This window comes from Megalopta genalis, chromosome 3 (assembly GCF_051020955.1).
Source record: "Megalopta genalis isolate 19385.01 chromosome 3, iyMegGena1_principal, whole genome shotgun sequence".
Taxonomy (NCBI): domain Eukaryota; kingdom Metazoa; phylum Arthropoda; class Insecta; order Hymenoptera; family Halictidae; genus Megalopta; species Megalopta genalis.
Genome location: NC_135015.1, coordinates 7,795,941 through 7,805,008, shown reverse-complemented (window position 1 = coordinate 7,805,008; position 9,068 = coordinate 7,795,941). Strand labels below are relative to the sequence as shown.

At 47.5% G+C, this 9,068-nt stretch overlaps 1 protein-coding gene across 4 annotated transcripts in view; it reads left to right on the top strand.

The window, feature by feature from the left end:
- The first annotated feature begins 178 nt into the window (after positions 1-178).
- The window catches only part of LOC143259021 (protein Fe65 homolog), a 324,885-nt gene continuing 315,995 nt past the window's right edge, over positions 179-9,068 (top strand). For 3 of the 4 annotated variants that reach the window (XM_076519760.1, XM_076519754.1, XM_076519758.1), the window contains exon 1: positions 179-505. The gene's annotated coding sequence lies outside the window, so the exon portion shown is untranslated. The remainder of the gene's footprint in view (positions 506-9,068) is intronic. The other variant, XM_076519757.1, reaches the window with a different exon arrangement.

Here is a 9,068-nt window from a genome sequence, read left to right as displayed (position 1 = left end):
AGGAGGGTAATCGTGGAAATTAGCGAACAGCAGGTTGGTCGAAATACCGACGTACCTCGAGAGTCCGTCGGTTGGTGGGAGGATCGTAGGGGGTGGCCAATAGCGTTTGCGCGGGAGAAAGCCACGAAACGGGGGACAGATTCGTGGGGGGATCGTAGGAACGCGGTCGCATCGTCGCCTGGCAGCGCCGCGACGCCCTCGAGGCGAACTAGACGTTCCGCTCTGCGCTCGTTACCGAGGCATTTCTGCGTTTCTAACCTTGTCCTGGCGCTGCGTGTCGCTCCCTTCGCTCTCGCACCCGTGTCTAACGTTAGTGTCGCACGTATTCTCTCCGCTCCTTCGCTACGCGCTCCCGTTCCTCCTCGTTTATAGTGTCCGGGAGCACGGTGAACTGTTTCGCACCAGTCCGCCCCCAAGGAGAGATAGAACCAGTATAAGTCAGCTGACGCGCGGCCGATTCCCTTTGAATGACCAGCGAAGAAAACGCTCCCGCCTCCCAAATAGGGTAAGTGGACTTGTTAGTTTTTCTTTCGCGAACCGCCTCGCGACCAATACGGGAACCGCTCGCGACCACGTTACGCGTTTCAAACCGCCGCTCGAACGTTCCCTTTGAACTGGCCCGCTCTATAAGTCCGCTCGCGTGACAACCGACAGTTTCGCGCGCGGAATTTTTAAGGCCGAACGTTACAGTCCTCGCCGTACCACGGGAGCCTCGCGTTTCACCTTCGGTTCTCCGCGATGTCTCCCGCGAAACAACGTGGCCCCCCGACGGCTGCGTAAAATTTCTAATTGCGCGCGAAACCCTGTGCGTACGTTACGCGCTACCAGGTAACCCTCTTGCTCGATTTCCTCGCGGAAAGGTGTCGCGGGTTGACTCTGTTTGGGTCGTCATTAACTCGCCGTAGGGTCGGCCACTATTTTTACGGAGGTAGCGAAAATAAAAACTTATTTTCGCGTAAACGGTGCGCCGTTGATTTTTTATACACTCGCCGGGCGATTTTCTGCGGTCACGAGCAACCGTTGCGGCCCTCCATTGTTAAGTCGATACCTTCTCGCATTGCTGCTCCACTTCCGGTCGCTTTCGACCTGATCCACGCGATCCTATGATTTCTTTTTTTTATACATTTTTCGTCGCGATAACTTCGGTACAATGTAGAAATTGAGTAGTTCGAAAGGGGCGAAGTTTAAAAATTTGGAAACTAAGAGCTTATGCGGTGACACACTTTCCGCCTCACCCTCCGCGGAGGTCAATACCTTAATTTCCGTCCTTGACACGGTTAATTTGGCCCCGATAGTCGATAAGATAAGTCGACTGGCACCGTGAGGACACGGTCGACGCGCGCCTGGTCCGGAGATCCGTGTCTCGAGACAGAGAAGGCGAGAATTTTATATATTTTCGTTGCGGCAGGTCGATACTCGGAAGTGGCTGCAGTTGTTCTCTCTCGCGAGTAGGGTCGAGTCCTACTCCGAAACGGGGGAAAATAAATTGTTCGTCGCGTCGATCAGGCAGCGATCGATAGGCAGGAGCGATGCTCGAGGATCGCGGAAGGGGATCGGGATAAAGGTCAGCCAACTCGAGCGGTCGATTTCCTTACCTTTTTTACCCCGTCCGGAAGTTTTTACGCAGTGCAGTACAACTTGGTGAACGCGATCTCGGTCCATTTCTGTTCGATGACTCGTGCAACTCCCGATCGATCGTTGTTCCGCCATCGCACGCGAATCCTTCATCTCGTTCAGCCACTCGCGTGCGCTGGATAAATCGTTTAGAAAATTACTCTAATGACAATCGCAGCGCCGACAAAGGGCCAAGGGATGACAAAGGGAGTAGCACCGCGGTCTCTCTTCTTTTTTCTCTCTCTTATATCTCGTTCTCGCCCGTTCTTCGTTCCCATTCTCCCGACGCGTCGAACGTATCTCCCGCACAAATGTCCGAGCCGCCTTCTACGCGCATTATTTCTTTGCTTCCTCCCTTCGTTCTCCTAGCTTTTTGTGCCTTTTTTGTTTTTCGTTACCTTCTTTGCGCCGTACCGCGGGAGAAAGAGACTGGCCACAAATGTTTTTTCTTCCCTGGATCCTCCCCTTGTTTCTTTCTTCCCTTCTGGCCAGGCCGGCGTTCCTGTCTTCTTTCCTCCAGGCTTTTCCTTTGTCTCCCTGGAAACCTTGCGGTAGTTATGCGACGTTCGGCCCAGCCGCTTGGCTGCTAGGGTCGGGACAAGGGGGAGGGGGTGACTCGAGGTTGACGGTGGGGGCATTGGGCTCAGGCTTGGGGGTGGAGAGGATACGGTCCTGAACGTGACTTGGATGCAATATTTAAAAGCGGCACAACGTCAATACTCCACTCTCTCTCGCTCTCCTCTTTCACCTTTCGCCGTTGTCTCGTTCTCTTTCTGCCGCCCCGTCTCTCTCTCTCTCTCTTTCTCTCGCACGCTCGCCGGTCCTCCACGACATCCCTCGCGCGCACGATCCCCTTACGATCGGTTACAGGACGATCTTGCATCGGACGCTCGCTCTGACCTTAACCCAACGCCGGCCTCGTCCTCCCCCTGACGGACCGACCTTTCGCCCCGTCACGAAGGGAGCCTAATGTTTCCCGAAATTCGTTACTTCGTCCCTGCGCGGAAATTTGCTCGTTTAACTTTCGTAGCCCGGCCGTTCTTCGGAAATCTCATTGGCCGGCCCTTTGAGAGGAAATCGAACGGGCCGGAGGCAGAAGAGATGGCTTAGGTCGCGCCTTCGGATTGGGGGAGCCTCGCGTCCTCGCCGAGCGGACGGACTCGTCGCGCGAATAACTCAGCCGTCGCGAGCTTGAAATTTTCGATCGGCCACGCGCGGAGAGTTATTGCCGCAGTCCGCTTTGCTAATATTGCCTCGTCGTGGATACTTTATCAGACGCCGACGCGTCTCAGCAATTTATTTGTAATGTCTTCGTCTATCTGGCGGCGGTCGATTCGGGAAACGGCTGCCCTCGTGGAAACGGAAGCGGGGAAGGGAAACAGACGGCGGCGCAAAAGGCCGAGGAAAATGCAGGAAGTTATGACAATTATGAGCGGGAGGTAGCAAGCGTCTAGATGTGCGACGGCTCGTGAAATGAAATCGGGACGAGGGACGATCATTTATAAGTTCGACAGACGGAATTCCGCTTTTTCCCTCTCGTTCGCCTTTATTCCTCTTGTTGCCCCTGTCCCGGGGCACGCATCGTCGGTAAATGGACTGCCTATAATTCAATTAAGACGTCGATCCCGAAGTAATGGGAGGCGCGCCGACTTCTGCAGTCCGATTTTTGGGAATGCTGTTAACGGACACAGAAATCTTCCGGCTGATTCGATTAAGCCCACTATCCGTTCTCCTTTGCTCCGGCAGTCACCTTTGTCGCTCGATCACACGTGATCTCACGTTCCGCGCCGCGCCGCACCACGCCGCGCGCCGCATCGCCCCGAGTCCACGGGGAAATTTTCAAACGGTGTATGCGGGTCACGGAGAAGAAGATCCTCGTGCTGTACATCTGGGTACTGTGTTCTAATTAAGAGGAAACTGTAAAGTCTATCAGCCCCTCCGCGCTGTCTTCATTGTGCTCCGTAGGGCTCGCTAATTCGAAGATGTCGACTTGGAAAAATATATTACGCTTCTGTCGAACTAGGTGCTAAGCAACCAATGATGACGCGGCGTCGCGCTATCGATAAAGTGTTTGGGAATTTATTATTTTTCGTCAAACAATGAGCTATTGTTTTATTCAATTCTGCGAGAGTGATCCGAGTGCTCCTTTGCGCTAAAGTCATTATACTAAATAGTACGGGGAATACACGGAGAACGAGTATTATGTGAAATTCGCAATTTTGTGTCTTCGATTGCTGAATGGTATCGCTACTGGTTTATATCCGATTCTCATGTCGTTAAATAGTTTAACCGTTGATTGCCAAAATGTTTGGTTTATTCGATGCGGTAACTTGGTCACTTTATAAGTTGAACTTTTTTTAACGTTAATGGAAGTACACAGAAAGTATATCATCTTACTGATATTATGATATCGTCCACTGTTACAAGTTGTATGAAAATATCACAAGTCCGAGAGAAACTTTAATATTTCCCGTGACCTTTTCCCTTGTTTCGTTTGAATTATATATTTTGTCATTTTGTTTGCAATATCCGAAGCGGTTCAGCTACATCATTTCTTTCACATTTTCTGCAAACACGTTTCGAAAATAAACGAGAACGGGTGTACGTACTATTTTATGCTATTTTCACTCCGAAGGATACTATGTCCAGAGAAAGACACTTTTCCCTCGACCCGAGTTTTATAAAATAAGTTACGAGAATACGAACTTTCATAAACATACGTATTCGTAACAAATATGCAAGGAGAACACGAAGTTACATAAACCGACAAATTAACGGCAAATAAGCTACGGGAATACGAAGTTACATGAATGTATCAATTAGCAACAAAATAAGCTACGAGAGTACGAGGTTACATAAACATACTAATTTGCGACAAATAAGTTTCGCATTTATTTATATCACATAGATTCAATTAAATCAAGCAAAATCAAACTATACGTGATAACCTAAACATTTTGCAAGGAATTGTAAATTATTGAAGCATCCGAACCTGGTTCTTCGAAAGGCCCAATTTTAAAGTTCTGCTGTAATGGAAAATCTATCCGACGTGTCTGTTGACTGCTAACCATTTCTACTTACGGTGAGCATACCAATTTAACGTGTCTCCAAAATTCGCTCGTTACGAACCTTCTCGTAGTATAAACGAAGTTTGTATTAGAAAATTTCGCTGTATCCTGTTGTCGAATCAACAGCCGAACAGTTCCAAACTCTCTATTCGGGGTTGTTTTTAACTTCTTAAATATCGGCGCAGCAATTACTTGGTACTGTTTAACTTTGTCCGCGGTAAGAATACAGAGCGCTCCTTTGTGCCAAGTTTCTCGTATGCTCTATTGAAAATACGCGACGTTGCGGCAATGTTAATTGGGTTTTCGGCGCGGTAATTGCTGAAGTTTCTGTCGAGCACGGCTCGTATAGATCGCGGAGCCAAGTGCCGACGAATCGCGGACAAGCAAAGTTTCATACTAGATTTGCATCGGGGATTTTCTTTCAAGATGTTGTTTTCCCGCTTCGCGGTTACGCAGGGAACCATAGTTATCGCGGCCGGCCTGGATGTCACTCCCGCATTAACGATAATGAATCGTTTGTTAACCTGGCGGAATCGCTATGGAATTATCTCCGTGTTATTGGTATCGAATGTATTCCATTGGACACGGATAATACCGAGTTTTAGGCGTTAATTAGTAAATGCTTTTCCGATATTAAATATTCCATTACGGTGGTGAAATTCAGCCGAACGGTAAACGGTTAAATTGTTATCGTTTTGATCGATTAACGAGCGCCGGAGCGAGAACGCCCGCCGCCGCCGCCGCCGTCCGGTTTTTCATTTGCTGATAGCCAACTAAGGTTTTAAAGCTGATTATGCAGCGTTGGGTCTGGCACGGTTAAGGGCCGGAGGGGTGAATTTATGGTGACCGTTACGAGGCTCAGCTTCTCGGAATTCGTAAAATTTAAGGGCTTGTTTCTTTAGCGAGACGCTGCACGAGGAAGCCCTTTCCCCTCGTGGAAAAGGGTTGAAGCAGCAGGTAAAACGGTAACACCCTCTGCTCGACCTTACTTTACACCCTCTTGCGCCCGGCTTGGCGTTGTCAGTCATTCTCGGATATCGCTTGATCCGAAATTTAATCCGGGGCTAAGTCTCCTTACGCTCGCAGGGAAACGGCCGGGATCCCGGGAATTGTATTCAGAAAATGTTCCGGGCGTTTCACGGGCAATTTGCAAAATATATATCCGCCGCGTAAACGAAATATTTACTGCCGAACGAACGGCCGATAGGACGGCAGCTAGCACGGAGATATATTCGGCCGCGCCTATTTTCTTCCTTATTCCGACGCAGGGCTGAATGTGCTCCGCTCCCGTCCCCCGTGGATCCTTTTTTTCTTCTTCCCGGTTTTACGCCCACGCCCTTGCCCTTGACTTTCTCACCCTTACCCGCCTTCGGATACCACCTTATCCCGAGCTTAATTCGCGAAAGGAACGGTCGATGAAGGGCGTGTCTGGATGCTCGAGAAGATCAGTTAGGAGGGAAGAACCGAAAGAGGATGAGAAACGGGAAGATGGTAGGGTTACGCTGCCTCGGAAATACTGCCTCGTTCATTGTACTTTTTAATGAAATCGGAATATCTCGCATTAGCATGCAAATAATATCTAACGAATTGCGCCGGCGGTGATGCGCGCAGGTGCCTTCGCATTCCGAACGTTTATCCTTGCTGCCCCCTTTGATCGGCCGAGGTTTCCTCCGTGTTCTACACCTCGTTACGATTTTCCAATTTGCGCTAGACTACGGCTTTGACGGGGCGACGCTCTCACGCAAACGTTTTTCAAAGGCACCGACAGAGAAAGTCTCCTTCGGAACGGAATTACAGCGCATTCACCCGTTTACATATTCATGTCACACTTTCCAGTCTCGTTGTTGCTCGTTGTTGCTCGTTGTCCCCGAGCAAATGCCAGTGATGCATATTCGAGTTTATTCGCGAGGCACTCCGCCAAGGACTATCCGTAATCAATATTTGCGTGCCGGTCTTTCACGCGCGCCGCTAACTGCTATTGACCAGAGAACCGGTCCCGCTCTCGCTCTCGCTCTCGGCGTCGTTTCCTTCGATAACGACCCCATAAGGATTCCGAAAGGGATCCTCGAATCTATGGGTTTACACTTAATTCTGATACCACCGGGCTACTGCTACCGGCAGAGCTCACCGTTCCGTTATAGCAACCGGCCCGTGACGCCCGATTTATGAACTCGCCGGCGTCCCCCATCGGATTCAATAACGCAGCTATGATTTACGAAGTCCGATGGCGCGTGACAACGTCGATCGCCGGCCGGACGGCCGCGATTTAAATATTCAACGTGCAAAATCGGTCGTCACGCGAGAAAAATTCTCGCCCTTCGTGTCGCCGTTGCAATTGAAATCGGACCGGAAAATAAAGGCGCTTCGGGCTCCTCTGGAGTCTTCTTTACCTAGCGCCGGGCCAAGGTGCCGAGCGAAATGTTTATTCTCGCGCCTCTGTAATTACGTGTTGCGGGGCCGACACCGTGTAATTTAGTCCGCGAACGTATGCTTGCCTGCGTGCGTCGCGACAAGAGGTTCGCGAACCGCTCGCACGAGGAAATTGCAGGGAAAAGACTGTTGAAAGTAACGGCACGGAGTACCGGAGCCAGCAAATCCGGCCGAGTATAATGTAGAAATGTGAAATATTACGGTCGTTGCGGAAAAATGGGGAGGGTGTGGAAAAGAATTAATCGACCAGTTCGCGGTTCCGCGGCGACTTGTAATCGCGATGGAATTAGGTCCGGTGGGTTACATTGAAGTCGCAAGAGCAAAGTTAACACTGAACACACCGGATACTAAAGATGTCTGACGTGTGTTGCTTTATAGAAATTACAGGCCCGAATTCATTTAGACACCTTGCTATTTTTTTTATTATAATGTGTGTTTGAATTAAAAAAATTCAGTTATCCTAATTTCGACAATTCTAGAAGAAAAAATATGGCACCGGTTATTTTGAGTGACGAGATAGATTTAACCAACGTTGCTTTTTATTGCCTATATAATGTATTAATGCCTATATATATTGTATATATATTGTATATTAATGCCTATATATTATATTAATCGATAACAATTGTTTTGTGAATATCGACTTGTGATTGGCACGAGACTATTTCTTTTTAGATAGTCGTGGATGTAAAAATAATTCTACTTTTTCTAATGGAATAATATATTTTCGCATAGCTGAGACTGGCCTACAGTCATCGTTAATTCCCAGTTGACTTTATATTAATTGTCTGATCATCCTTTTCTACTTATGTATCGAAATTCAACTTCTGTTTCAATTGTCTGACTATACAGCCTCTTGATTCCACTTGCCCGACGACAAATTGTCGCTATTCCATTCGTTTCATTCTACTTGTTCGACCATATCTCGTGACTATTCCACTTATCAACCTAAGTTATCTACATTCTTCTTATCTAATCTTAGGCCATTTCTATTCTACCTGTCTGACAATAGCTAGTCCAATTCCATTTGTCTGACTGTATATCAATCTCATTCCACCGTTCGGACTACATACTGCCTGTTCTACTTGAATGTTTATTGTACTCTTGGTAAAATCAGTGAAACCTATATTGACATTGTGAATTGTAATACCTTTTCTTGTTTTCATTACATTCCCTTGCCTCAAAATAGTTCTTATGAAGTGTCTAATGCTAAGTGAGACTGGTGCTCTCATTACACAAAATAATAACTACAACTTAATTTCTTTAGTTCATAATTTTCATAAACTGAAAATATATATATACGAACTTGTGAAATTCTCAAATGATTTCACCGTTTTTGATGATTCATGGTTTTATACGACGCACACATTTTATTTATAGATTACGCATTTATTATATGACATTAGAAGCTACATATTAACGTTTGAAAACAAAACTTACCAAAACGTAAAAACGCATAAGCGTCATAAACAGTGTTTCCCTGCTATCGCCAGATGGTGGTTCCAATCAATTATCCTTTATCGATTATCGATTGGTCCATAACAACGTGCATCATATATACCACAGCTTTAAAGTCGACTAATTCTTGCCATAAATGCATAAAACCTACTATCTAGTAATTACTTTCTCCAGAGAACATTCCAGTCATAAAAATTTCCATTTCATTACGACGAGTATACTCGTCGCACACAGTCAGAAGTTTAATCCAACTCGTTTCGATTTCAACGGCGAGTCGACCTCTTCTTTATCACGCGCTCGCAAACGATACTAATCCGTTGCGAGCATACTACTTGGATTCTCCGTGGGGTCTATCAATCTATCCGGACTCCGTCTCGCCGCGTCTACGATGCTTTACCTCTGCGCTGTGTTGTGTTACAGCGGGCCAAGTAACAGAGGGTGTCTCCCGAGAACTTTCGACCTGGAAATTCAATTTCCATCCGCGAGCTTCGCAGCAAT